Raw genomic sequence first — 14,804 nt, 5'->3', positions numbered from 1 at the left:
GCACCAGTTCTTAGAATAAACCCAGGACATCCTTTTCTCTGTGCCTCTTGTGGTTTGAGATCGTCCACCAGGAAAGGAAGAGATGGTATCATCTAGGGCCTGGGCTCTCCTTTCCTCTTATCTTTTAGATGGCACGGAATTCAGTGATGGACAAGATAGGGTTTGGTTTGAGAGTAGGCATTGAAATGGCTGGAGTTGTGTACTTCAGAGTGCTTGCGGGGAGCTGGCCCTGGAAGATAGCATTCCAAACAACTTTTTTTTTAAAAAAAAGTATTTAATTTTATTTTATGTGCATTAGTGTATTGTTGTGAAGGTATCGGATCTGATGAAACTGGAGTTACAGTCTTGAGCTGCCATGTGGGTGCTGGGAATTGAATCAGGATTCTCTGGAAGAGCAGCCAGGGCTCTTAACCACTGAGCCATCTCTCCAGCCCCCAAGCAGCTTTTTAAATGGGCGAGGTTTACTGTCCCATCTCTGCAGATTGCTATGGTTTGGGTACAGTTGCTCTAAGCCACAGCTCACATTAAGCCTTCGTTTCTCAATGCAGTAGTGGGAGCAGGTGGGTCTTCGGGAAGTGATTGAGTAATGGAGACACCAACCCCGAGGAATGGATTAGTGCCTTGCTCTAGAAACTGCATTTCACCCCATGTGACTGGGTTAGATCTCACGGGAGTGACTTGGGTCTGGCAGGTCTGGTTTCATGACTGAGAACTGGCGGATATAAAAGCTAGCTCTGGGGTTCTTCACATTCCCTCCCTTGTTCTCCCATGGGTTTCACCTCCCATGAAGTTTTGTCAGAACATCCTTAACTCCGAAGCTATATGCTACTCCCCCAAACCACCCCCCCACATACATACACCATACCAAATTTCAAATATTTTGATATGAGCAACACAAAGCAGATTGAAACAGTTGATAAAAGCAGGAGGAGAGAAAGAGAGAGAGAGAGAGAGAGAGAGAGAGAGAGAGAGAGAGAGAGGATCCTGGCCCCTGGGAGGCAGAGACAAGTGGGTCTCTGTGAGTTCAAAGACAGTCTGGTCTACAGAGGGAGTTTCGGGACAGCAGCCAGGGCTACCCAGAGAATCCCTGTCTCAAAAAACCAATATATATAAACTCAAACTTGAAGTCCCGGGCTTTTAAGGTTTTTAGTGCTTCCCACAACTAGGGGAAACCAGCACTGGAAACTCCTCTGCAGTGGGGCTTCTAAGACACAGGGCTCTGCCCCTTTGCTGAGGGGGAAATTCACTTCAGTGGATAGGGTTTTAGCTCCATTGGTAGCTGTCCTTAAAGAAGCTGCCCAAGAGGCCCTGCTGAATTTAAGCCCCACTCATGAAGCTTTGGTGCCTCCAGTTCCTCTTGACATAATGGGTTCAAACAAATAAAGAAACAGTTTTGGTTTTTTTTTTTTTTTTTTTTGGTTTTTCGAGACAGGGTTTCTCTGTGGTTTTGGAGCCTGTCCTGGAACTAGCTTTTGTAGACCAGGCTGGTCTCGAACTCACAGAGATCCGCCTGCCTCTGCCTCCCGAGTGCTGGGATTAAAGGCGTGTGCCACCACTGCCTGGCTCAATTTTGGTTTTTTGAGACAGGGTTTCTCTGTGTAGCCCTGACTATCCTGGAACTCACTCTGTAGACCAGGCTGGTCTCAAACTCAGAGATTCCTGTGCCTCTCTGCTTTGCATGGATTAAAAACATGTACCACCACGGCCTGGCAGTTTAATTAAAAAGAAGGAAAGATACGCCTTTAATCCCAGCACTCGGGAGGCAGAGGCAGGCGGATCTCTGGGAGTTCGAGGCCAGCCTGGTCTACAAGAGCTAGTTCCGGGACGGGCACCAAAGCTACAGAGAAACCCTGTCTCGAAAAACCAAAAAAAAAAAAAAAAAAAAAAAAAGAAGAAGAAAGAAAGAAAGAAAAAAAGAAAGAAAGAAAGAATACTTGTTTTCTGCCTTTGTTCATACCCCATGACTGGTTTTTTTTTTGTTTGTTTGTTTGTTTTTTTAATAAATTTGTGTGGTAATCAGTTTTGGTGGGAATACAACCTTACCAGAAAAGCTCTTGTTTGTCCTTAGCCCTGACTAAAAAAACAAAACAAAACTTTGCTTGCTGGATATGGTGGTACATGCCTTTAATCCTATGTTTGGGAGGTAGAGGCAGGCAGATGTCTGTGAGACCAACCTGGTCTACAGAGTGAGTTCCAGAATAGCGAGGGCTATGTAGAGAGTCCTGGGTCAAACAAACAACAAAAAGTTTTGCTTTATATGTAACAGTAAGACACAATACTGAAATTCTTTCTTCTTTTTTATTATTATTTATTTATTTTATTGGCATTTTGCTTATTTGTATGTTTGTGTGAGGGTGTCAGATTCCCTGGAACTGAAACTCCAGACAGTAGTGAGCTACTGGGTGGGTACCTGGGAACTGAACCAAGGTCTTCTGGAAGAGCAGCCAGCGCTCTTAACCACTGAGCCATCTCTCTAGCCTGTGGTTTTTTTTTTTTTTTTTTTTTTTCATGACAGGGCTTCTCTGTGTATCCCTAAATATCCTATCCTTTGGAACCAGCTCTGTACCTTTGAACTAGCTCCGTAGAGGCTGCTGTTCCTCAAACTTACAGAGGTCTGACTGCCTCTGTTTCCTTAGTGCTGGGATTAAAGGTTTGTGCCATAAACACCCAGCAACACTGGGAGTCTTTAGCTGAAAGACACACCTAGACTGTGTTTTGCATATATTTTGCACTTTTGTTTTGTTTTGTTTTTCAAGACAAGGTTTCTCTCTGTAGCTTTGGAGCCTGTCCTGGAACTCACTCTGTAGATCAGGCAGGCTGGCCTCCAACTCACAGAGATCCACCTGCCTCTGCCTTCCCAGTGCTGGGATTAAAGGCGTGCACCACCACTGCCCAACACACGCCCAGACTGTGATAGCCAGGATGCTTAAGAGTAGTAATAGCTTACAGTTGTGCAGCATGGAGTCTACAGACCTAGCTCCGAACCCTCTTTCCCAGAGCTAGGTGTAAGACCATCTTATACAAAAACCAGGAAGAAATGGACCACTCAATGAGTGTATAGATTCTGTTGTCCCAAATAAAAGTTTTTTTTGAAAGTTAGATTATTAAGCACCTTCAAGAGGACCAGTGAGAGGACTCAGTGGCAGGAAGGTCAAGCCTGATGACCCAAGTTTAACTCCCTGGGCCCCACGAGGTAGAAGGAGAGAACTGACTCCCCCAGGTTGTCCCGCTGTGACACAAACAGCTCTTCCCAGCAAACACCGACACAGAATTAATAAGTAAATACATGCGAGTTTTTTGTTTTTTTTTTTAAATTAAAGAAACGTCATGAGTCATGTCACCTGGGAAAACACGCCAATGCCAGTTCTTCTGGTCATTTATGTCTTTGGAGGGGGATAGAAAAGGACTATAAAGTTCAAAATCTAAAGAGTTGTGAGGGCCTGCTCAGGCTCTGTAATAACTCAGGAGATAAAATTAAGCCACCACCATTCCTTAACCTAGTGTGAAGGACAAGCGCATTCCAAGGAAATGGTTGCCCATTAGATTTTACTCAAATGTTCCTCTGTGGAGGACGCTTTCTGATGTTTGTTCATCCTTCCCAGAATAGATAAATGTCTTTTATACCCTGCCCAGAGGAACTCAAGAAGTCCTTCTTGAGAATTAATCTTCTTCACAACCTCAGAAGCACCTCAGAGGACCAGGCATGATGGTCCACGCCTTTCATCCCAGCCCTCTAAAGACAGAGGCTGGTAGATTTGTGTGATCTCGCCATCTTAGGCTACTCTGTGAAAGCCTGTTTCAGACAGGCACTGAAGAGAGAAAGAAACAACAAAGCATCTGCAAAATCTTGTGATTGCCTTTAAGTTCCTTAGCAACCCTTTAGGGCTAATAGCTTCAGGTGGTTGGAGGAGGGGTGGACAGGAGGAGCATGCCTGATGCTGGCCTCCAGCCTAATCCAGGTCTTGTCTCACAGGAAGAAGGAAGAGAACCCCTGACATCTGTGTCCATCTACCACGCACACAATGAAGCCCTAACTTGAATTCAGATCTTATTCCCATCACTTGGTAATTGTCAGGTCCAAAGGAAACTCAAATTCTCCAAAACTCCAAAAGTCAGTTCAAATATCCAGAAATGAGTTCAGCCTGGACTGTAGGAGGATGTCTTGCAGTTAGATAAAAGCCAGCATTACTCAGGAACTCGTGAGGCCAGTTCTGTCTACCAAAAGGAGTCATTTTTCTTACCTAGGGCAAAGGGACATATGGCTCTCAAATACCACATAGCTGTGGTGCCTAGCAGCATGTCAAGGTTCATGCTAGCCTCCAGGCTCGCTCAGTCCCTACATACAAGTACTTGTTTATAGTTTCAATGTTCCCCCCAAGGCCAGTCTCCTGGCCCTTCTTTCACTCCAACTCTACTTACAACCCAGCTAGTCTCACTCTTCCCTATGTTCCTGCCGTTCTCACTTGATTTTCTCTCTTTTCTTCCTTCTTCCCCTGCTCTTCTCCCCTCTCTCACGGGTAGACCTGGCCTTGACCAGTCTGCTAGCCGTGTTCAGTCCACTTTCTCGCTCTGCTCTGGACTCTTCCAGGTGCTCCTGGCTGTTCTCTCTCACACACATCTGCAATAAAACCTTCCTCTACCATTGAGTGGTCATGTCCTCATTTTCTACGGTAATAAATATGGGCAGATTGCTTTATATCTGATTCTCATTGAGAAGAACAGTGCTCATGTTTCCTGGGGTTGAGATGGGATTCAAGGAGAACATACCAAACAAAGTGCTGGACACACGGTCTGTCCTGGAGATAGAGATCAGTAAGTGCTTACGCTGCTAGTTCTATTGCTATGCTTATTGCAATGATAAGGAGGGAAGCTGGAGTATTTAGACCAATAATTCTGGACCTTTGGGTCATGACTTGTTTGGGTCAAATAACTCACATATCAGATATTTACAGTATGATTCATGAAAGTAACAAATTACAGTTATGAAGTAGCAACAAAAATAACTTTATGTTTGGGATCCCGACAATATGAGGAACTGTTTTAAAGGGTCAAACATTTGGAAAGTTGAGAACCACTGATTTAGACTGCTTGCATCTATTTGAGGGGACCTCATTCCAAAAGGTTCTTTTAAAAATAATTTTCACCTGCGATTCTACATTTGATCTTTAGACCATTTTTATTTACATTTTTATAGAAACTTTTTTTCTAATATACTGAAGACCAAGCTTTCTGAAGGGAATGGCTTTCCTACCACCTGATTGGCCCTGGGGGAGTAGGTCAGTTTGCGATTTCTCAGAGATTTCCTATGTTGTAGCTACCACCCTCAGAGTGGAAGATAACCACCCATCAGAGGAATTCTCAGTACAGTTTCATTACTTATGTGTGTGTGGGGGGGTAAATCAGGTTCCTAAGCCTCTAGGTGTAAAACTGTCAACTCAGAACCTTGAATGGTAGGCAGAACCTTTTCTTTCTCTTCTGTATTCTCTTGGTACCCCAGCCCGCACACAACACTAGATGGACTATGCCATTTTATTGAGTGAGAGCCAAGATCTCTGATCTGGCATTCTCCAAAGGATATCATCATCTAAGAGGATTCCCCGGCTAGTTCTCTGAGTCACAGACTCTCCCGGGTCTTTGGGCTGTGACCGGCTGCCTCTTTGATAGTATCAGCCTGGAAGCCAAGAGGAAAGTAAGAATACACATGCCTTGTGATAGGATGGCCATGGGTCATGGGAAAAGAGAAAAAGTTAAGAACAAAAAACCAAGGGAACCTGGGCAACTTCGGGACAGAAGCAGTACCAGCTCCTGTGACTAGACACAGTGGACCTGTGGCTCCCATAACTTCATAGTTAAAGGTTTGAACCACGTACCGTGTGAAATACTAGTCCTCTGTTTAAATATGGGACAGCCAGATGGGCTCTGCTCTGTGCCATCGAAGTACTGATCTTTTAATATTGAGAGTCCTCGTCTTAAATCAGTCACGAAATTGCTGTAAAATCCCTGGAAAGTCCTTTTTCTTCTCTGGGCATAAAATTATCCATGTACAAAATGAAGGGTTAAGGGTTTTTTCCTTTCATTTTTTTTCTTTTCTCTTTCTTTCTTTTTTGAGACAGGGTTTCTCTGTGTAATAGTTCTAGCAGTCCTGGAATTAGCTCTTGTAGACTAGGCTGGCCTTGCACAGACAGAGATCTGCCTATCTCTGCCTCCAGTGTGTTGGGATTAATGGTGTGCACCACCACACCCTGGCTGCACTTTTGCCTTTCCAGAACAGTGCAATACATATTCAATCGAGCCAGTCTTTAAGATTTTACTAGTGCTCCTAGGAGTGTCAGATGCTACACCCATAAAGTCTCACCACCATGACGGCCTAACATGACCTGAACAAGGACAACGATGGACAGGAGAAAAGTTCACAAGGCCTCAACCGGACGTAAAGAACTTCAGGCAACTAAGGAATGCTGAAAGCAGGAGAAATAGTCTTTCCCTTAGGGAAAGCACACCAATTGGTTCACTAATGCAAAATGTTCAGCCCTGAAAACAGACATACTAGTATACATTATACAGACGGACTGGGTTATATTAGGAATATATATGTATATACATATACCCATGTAATAGTAATTCATGACAAAAGAGGCAATGACTTTGAAAAAGAGCAAAGAGGGGTTATATAGAAGAGTTTGGAGGGAGGAGAGGCAAGGGGTTAATGATGTAACTCTATTATAATCTCAAAGATGAAAGAAATAAAATGTCACTAGTGCAATTGAGTCAGACTTGTCATCTAGGTTTTGGTTTCTCTGTCCTTCCTCAGCCCCCATGTCTCCCCTCCCCACACCAGTGTCTGATGAGTTGTATCTTCTCTTTTTCAGCATGGCCTCAAAACTCTTCCCAGCAGACTGAGTGTGGGAGCCGGGAAGAGCACCTAAATGGACCAAGAGATTGTTTTCCTGTCTCAATGCTTCTTGTCTAGGAACCATAGTAAATCTAGTCCATCTGGCAAAAAGAGAGAGGAAGTATGGTACATCCTCATTTTGCTTCTGCTGAGTGGGTATTTGTAGGCAGTGGATTAGACTTTTGATGACTATGAAGTCATCACACCACACACACCACACACACACACACACACACACACCACACATACACCACACACACCACACACATACACCTCATACACATACCACACACATACACCACACACACACACCACACACACACCACACACATACACCACACACACACACCACACACATACACCACACACACACACACACACACACACACTTCAAGGTAGCCTAGATCAAACTGAGGTCAAGAATATACTGCAGTCAGCCTTTGGAGGCATAAACTCAAATCATCATCATAGCGTAAGAGCTATCAAGTGTCACTTTTTTTTAAAAATTTGTTTTGTGTGTATGGGTGCTTTGCATGTATGTCTGTGTACCAGTGCGGTGTCTGGTGTCCACAGAGGCCAGAAGGGAGAATCAGATCCCCTGGAACTGGAGTTGTGAGCCCTGATGTGGGGGCTGGAAATCTCACGTGGAATCTCTAGAAAAGCAGCCAAGGCTTTTTTTACCACTGAGCCATCTGTCCAGTCATCTTGATAGTGAAAGCACAAACATTTCCGGTGCCAAATGTTAATCAAGCTTTGACCATGTGCCACTCTAGGGCATTTCCTCAGGGGAGAAAAATAAAAGAAAGAGAAACAACAACCAAGCTAACAAATCGACAAACAAGAACGGACGGTAATAAATGACATGTAGGGAACCCCGTGTGTGCCGGAGAGGGTCTGGGGCTGTGGTGTTTCAACTGGGACCCGTGAAACATGCTGGGGAAGTGTGTGCCTGGTTCTAGAAGAACCAATGGGCAGGGAGTGTAGGGTAAGGGGCAAAATGGTGGAAGGTGAATTCAGACAGCTGAGCAAGCAGGTCCTCGAAGGCCACTGAAGGGTTTCAAGCATGGGGACAATGTTCCTTCTTGGTGAAGAATGTGGATTGAAGAAGAGCCATGACATGTATCTGATTGTCCCCTGCATGATCCTGCTTGTATGGAACCAGTCACCCCAGTTGGGGGCCTAGAAGCAGAGCCAATTATGTAAGGTCTTGAACCAGTGGCAGCCTCATCCGGTAAGGAAGCATTTTGATCAAGAACATCATTTAACCAATGCTATTGAGTTCCTAGGATGTCAGGGGGTAGGGATGTGGTCACACACAGGATAAAGGCTCACTCTCCTGCAGCTTACATTCCGAAGAAGACAGGCAACAAGTATACATGTCTATAGCCTTGCTCCACATTGTGTGGAGTGCCATGAAAACAAGAAAGATGGAAGGGTTAGGAATGACCAGGCCTATGCTGCTGCCAAATGGCTGCGGAAGATGAACTAGACGAGACAGACAGGCAAGGGAGGGAGACATGCGGGGCAGGTTTAGGGTTTGGGTTTTGGGTGGAAAAAGGTGGGAAATCCAAGGCTCTCATTGTCCCAGTTGAACCCCAGAGCCACTGTTCCCTCAAGTTGGATATACCATCCGTGTTTTGCTGTAGATGTCAACTTGCTCCAATACCTCACGGGCCTCTAGCCTGGTGACACATCAGGTATGAGATACTTCCTTATGTGACAGGGAAGAATCTCTTTCCAGGTCTCACCTACCTCCTGATTCTTCAATCTCAGCAAATCCGGTCCCACCACCCTGCCACCTACTTGGTCCTAAAAGCCATTTCTCCACCAGTGGTTCCAGGCGCCACTCTGTGCCCTAAGACAGGAGGTTGGGAATCAACCTGCACTCTTCCGGCTCCTCACAGTGCACACTCGCCCAGGCCCCGAGTCCCTCTTGCTCTCATTCGCACAGCTGTCTCTCCACTCCTCCAACCTCACTGCCCAACCTCATCCCCTCACCACAGCGCCAGCCATCACCTCTCCATTCATACTCCCCAAGGCCTTTCCTGCCTATCTGAGCCACACTCCCTAATGCTAGAGAACTTTCCCAAAAACAAGTCAAATGTTTCTTTCCAGGACCCAGGACCTTATCTCTCCCTGCTACAATGTTTTCAACAGAAATCCAAGCCCTTAGCTAGGCTCTAAAACCAACCATGAGTGATGTCTGTGGGTAACCAGAACTGTTTTGCTTGCCTCTACTTAGCCTCCATACTATGCCCCACTGGGGCAGGAATTGCTTCTAGCACACAGGTGCATGCTGCTGTGGGGTACCCTTACCTCCTTTGTAGTAGAAGAAGGCTCTAAAAGAGAGCCTGGTAAAAGACCAGGCAGCGATGGTCCCTACCTTTAATCCCAGCACGTGGGTGGTGGAGGCAGGTGGATGTATGTGAGTTTAAAGCAAGCCTGGTCTACAGAGCGAGTTCTAGGACAGCCAGGGCTAAACAGAGAAACCCTGTTTCGAAAAACAAACAAGCAAAAAGAGGGGTTCTCATGCTTCTACTTAAAAACCCAACCTAGAACTCCCCCACCCCACCATATGCTTTCTCAAACTTCCTCTCTAATGTGTAAGTTAAGCTTTTGCCTCTCTGAACATGATGAGTCTTTCTCTTCTAGCTCACTGCCTGATGGTAACTTGTTTACTTGTCTGTCACCTTCACTACCTGGTTGGGACTGTAATTGATTCTGTTTGCTTTCACACCTCAAATAGGGTCTAGCCTAGAGTAGAGACTCGCAAGTCATGAAGTGAAACAGGTTTAGCCCAAATCTCTTAGATGCAACCTGGGAACTCTCATCCTTGTAAAAGCTTGTGGAAACCAGTGATTAATGACAACCAAAGCAGGTTAGCCCCTCGGATCTCAGTGAGTCACTTCGCTTTATGAGGGTGGTACTGAAGGGGGTGGGACCTGAGAGTCATCCAGTTCCTCCTATCATGTTGGAGCACAGGCGACTCTAATTACAGTTGACCCTCTTCCTGGGCCTGGGTTGCCTCATCCTAATTTTGTGTTCGTCAAGGCTTCCTCTAAGTTTGAGTAGAGAGAGATGGTTAGGAATTAGACACGAAGAGGCCGTGTTAGGTTGCAATCTCTTATGGACTGTGCAGTTTTGGAGTGGGGATTTTGTCTTTCTGTGTTTCACTTTCCTCATCTATAAAGTGGGTATCAAATGGCCAGTGAGAGTGTGTGCGTGTGTGCCTATGTGTGTGTCTGAAATGTCTCCTTGCGTGTAAATGCTTGACCTTGACCTGGCACTGGGAATGAAAGGGTGGCCTTTGTGGTAACGAAGGGAGGCAAGACATTCATGTTGATATTATTTCTTTTTTCTTTTTTAAATATATATTTTAGGGGGCAAGGAAGAAATTGAGAGAGGGTCTCTTTGTAGTCCTAGCTGTCCTGGAGCTCTCTATATCATCAGGGTTGGCCTCAAAGTCACAGAGATCCTCCTGCCTCTGCCTCTGATTGCTGGGATTAATGGCCTGTGGCACCAGACCCAGCTTTCATGCTGGTGTTCAGTCCTCAGTTTAGATATCAGTTCTACCGCACTACCACACAAAAGCAGGTCAGATTACCCTCGGTGTCTACTTGATCTCAGAGGACTTCAATAGTTCTATCTGAAGCATTCATTGCAGTATTTTTAGCCTTGTGAGTAAAGGGGCAGAGGCATAGACCACACGCAGCCTAAGGAGTTCCCAGTAAAACAGAATTCTTGACTTCAATGCAAAAAGGAATTTCAGAATAAGCCAATATTAAGCCAAGTTGGAGTTATATATTTTAACATAGTTTTTTTTTCTGTTTGTTTGTTTCTGGAGACAAAGTCTCACTATAGTCCTGGTTGGCCTGAAACTCAGAGTTCCTGTCTCCACCTCCAGAATGCTGGGATTAAAGGTGTACACCCACTCCACCCAGTTTAGCCTAGATTTTAAGACCAAGGATTAGGAGAATGAGAGGTTCTTGGGGAAAAAAGACACACACACCCCCAGGGGCATGGGCGTGAGTTTTTTTGAGAGTCATATTTCATTGTCGGTACAATAATCTTATAGAGGATTTTGGTAGATTTTGAAATTATTATCCTTAAAGAGTTGCTATGAAACCTGATATCAAAGCTGGTAGTGGTGGTAGAACACTTTAATCCCAGCACTTGGGAGGCAGAGGAAGGCAGATCTCTGAGTTTGAATCCAACCTGGTCTACACAGTGAGTTCCAGGACAGCCAGCCCTACACACAAAGAGGAAACCCTATTTCAAAAAACCAAAGAGAGAGACAGGGGGAGAAAGGGAGGGAGAAAGAGAAGGAAGGAGGAAGGGAAGGAAGGAAGAAGGAAGGAAGGAAGGCAGTAGTCAGGTGTGGTAGCCCATACTTTTAATCCCAGCACACTATCTGGAAAAACTAAAACAAGCAAAGAAACTTGAGATCAGAGTGGTTCCTCAGTGGTTGATAAGATCGTGAGGGTTAGGAAAGACAGGATAACTTCACTGTAAACATGTTAACAGTGAAGTCTTGCTTGAGGCACCAGAAAAATACCCAAGATGTCCAGTGTCATATTCATTCAGGTTGATTAATCTTTTTTTTTTTTTTTTTTTTTTTTTTGGTTTTTCGAGACAGGGTTTCTCTGTGGCTTTGGAGCCTGTCCTGGAACTAGCTCTAGACCAGGCTGGTCTCGAACTCACAGAGATCCGCCTACCTCTGCCTCCCAAGTGCTGGGATTAAAGGCGTGCGCCACCACCGCCCGGCTCAGGTTGATTAATCTTGATTTATTATTATTATATGTTGTTGTTGTTGCTGCTGATATTTATTGAGTTCTACATTTTCTCTGTTCCCCTCTCTGCCTCCCCCTCCCCTCTTCAGCCCTCCCCCAAGGTTCCCATGCTCCCAATTTACTTACTCAGGAGATCTTGTCTTTTTTTACTTTCTACTTCCCATGTAGATTAGACCTATGTAAGTCTCTCTTAGTGTCCTCATTGTTGTCTAAATTCTCTGGGTTTGTGTTTTGTAGACTGGCTTTCTTTGCTTTGTGTTTAAAAACCACCTATGAGTGAGTACATGTGATAATTGTCTTTTTGTGTCTGGATTACCTCACTCAAAATAATGTAGCTCCATCCATTTCCCTGCAAAATTCAAACTGTCGTTACTTTTTTCTGCTGTATAGTACTCCATTGTGTAAATGTACCACATTTTTCTTATCCATTCTTTGGTCGAGGGGCATTTAGGTTGTTTCCAGGTTCTGCCTATGACAAACAAAGATGCTATGAACATAGTTGAGCACATGTCCTTGTGGCACGATTGAGCATTCTTTGGATATATACACAAAAATGGTATTACTGGGTCTTGAGGAAGGTTGTTTTCTAATTTTCTGAGAAATTGCCACACTGACATCCAAAGGGGTTGTACCAGTTTGCATTCCCACCTGCAATGTAGAAGTGTTCCCTTTTCCCCACAACCTCTCCAGCATAAGTTGTCATCAGTGTTTTTGATCTTGGCCATTCTTTCAGGTATAAGATGGAATCTCAGAGTTGTTTTGATTTGCATTTCTCTGATGACTAAGGATGTTGAACATTTTCTTAAGTGTCTTTCAGCCATTTTAGATTCTTCTGTTGAGAGTTCTCTGTTTAGGTCTGTACTCCATTTTTTTTTATTGGATTATGTGATCTTTTGGTGTCCAATTTCTTGAGCTCTTTGAATATTTTGGAGATCAGACCTCTGTCTGATGTGGGGTTAATGAAGATCTTTTCCCATTCTGTAGGCTGTTGTTTTTGTCTTGTTGACTGTGTCCTTTGCTTTACAGAAGCTTTTCAGGAGGTCCCATTTATTAATTGTTTCTCTCAGTGTCTATGCTGCTGGGGTTGTATTTAGGAAGTGGTTCCCTGTGCCAATGCATTCAAGTATACTTCCTACTCTCTCTTCTATAAGGTTCAGTGTGGCTGGCTTTATATTGAGGTCTTTGATCCATTTGTACTTGAGTTGTATGCATGGTGATAGATATAGGTCTATTTTCATTTTTCTACATGTTGATATCCATTTATGCCAGCGCCACTTGTCAAATATGCTTTCTTTTTCCCATTTGATATTTTTTGCTTCTTTATTAAAGATCAGGTGTTTGAAGATGTGTGGATTGATATCTGGGTCTTCTATTCGGTTCCACTGGTCCTCCTGTCTGTTCTTATGCCAATACCAGGCTGTTTTCAGTACTGTAGCTCTGTAGTAGAGTTTGAAGTCAAGGATTGTGATGCCTCCAGAAGTTCTTTTATTGTACAGGATTGTTTTGGCTATCCTGGGTTTTTTGCTTTTCCATATGAAGTTGAATACCATTCTTTCGAGGTCTATGAAGAATTTTGCTGGGATTTTGCTGGGCATTGCATTGAATCTGTGATTTATTATTATTTTAACATAAAATTTTTAACATAAAAATCTATATGTGGAAGAAATATTATCTTGCTGTGCCAACCTTTACAACAAATCCTTGCTTCTCGGCTGAGAGTGGCGTCAGTGAGACACCTTTTTCTTCCCGCGCCTTCACAATTTCCCTGTCTTCCTAGCCTGCCTCAGTCTGACTGCTTTCCTCAGTTTAGAAAGTTCCCAGCTGGGCAGTGATAATGCACACCTTTAATTCCAGAGACAGAGGCAGGTGGATCTCTATGAGTTCGAGTCCAGCCTGTTCTACAGGAGCAAGTTTCAGGACATATGTTAAACAAAACAAAAAAAGGCCGAGGATTCTGTCCTTTATTCTTCCCCATTGATATCTTTGATTCTCAGTGTAGTTCCTGATACACGTATAACTCGAGCTTTATTACGTGTGCAAGAATTAACGGAGGAGTGAGCAAAGCTTTCCCAACTCCACCAGCACCAGAGAGCTGAACATGGTGTGCTCGTGTGTGCACGCTTGCTGACGTGCGAGTTTTGAGTGCATGCGTCCCTGTGCATACGTGCTCTGGGATTTGCTCGGGGATGCCAGATGTGAACAGCTGGAAGACAGTCATGGAGCATGGCGCTGGTAGGGCGTGCTGCCCGAGGATAAGGAAGAAATGAGAGCAGACGAGGACACTGTAGGGGCCTTGAGGCCAGGAGGCCAGAGTGTCTAATGAGAATAGTTCACCCAGTTCTGCTTTGGAAAGCAAAAGCAAGCTGCGTCAACCAGCCAGTCAGCAAGATTGGCTTTCTGAAGCATAGAGCCTTGTGAAGACTCTGAAACTTTCTTTCTTTCTTTCTTTCTTTCTTTCTTTCTTTCTTTCTTTCTTTCTTTCTCTCTCTCTCTCTCTCTCTCTCTCTCTCTCTCTCTCTCTCTCTCTCTCTCTCTCTCTCTCTCAAAGCAGGATATTAAAAAAAAAACCCACCTTTTCAAAATTCTTTCCAACTATGTCCCAACCATTTGCTACTTCCTGGGCAGAACCTATGCCTGCCAGTCAGGAAGGGACCAGAACTGAAGTCTGGGCCCCTCAGGAGATTGTCAGCTGAGTAGAGGAGTGGGCAGCATGCCGGTCAGGCTAGAATGACGCTGACCAGTGTGGGGGACACAGGACTTACAGCTGCTGGCCCAGTCAGGACAATTACCAACTCCATTTCTAGGCCAACTGGTTCTAGCTCAGCTGGTACTGTGAAGACCAAGATTTCCTCGATTGACTGCAGCTTTGTATCAGTTGACATTTTGACCCAGGATGTCACAGCCCCAGGCCTGGGCCCGTAACAAGTGGTTGGCTGGCATGTCTCTCTCAGGAGTACCAAGAGTCTGGGCTTTGGCCTCTCCTACTTAAACAAGTCCCTGAGCTTTGCAATCCAAATCTAGCAAAGGGGAATTCCGATTCTGTCTGTCTGTCTGTCTGTCTGTCTGTCTGTCTGTCTGTCTGTCTGTCTCTCTATCTAACTCTGTGTGTGTGTGTGTGTGTG

Source organism: Chionomys nivalis, chromosome 7 (assembly GCF_950005125.1).
Source record: "Chionomys nivalis chromosome 7, mChiNiv1.1, whole genome shotgun sequence".
In the NCBI taxonomy this organism is placed as follows: domain Eukaryota; kingdom Metazoa; phylum Chordata; class Mammalia; order Rodentia; family Cricetidae; genus Chionomys; species Chionomys nivalis.
Note: the sequence above shows the minus strand (reverse complement) of the source record.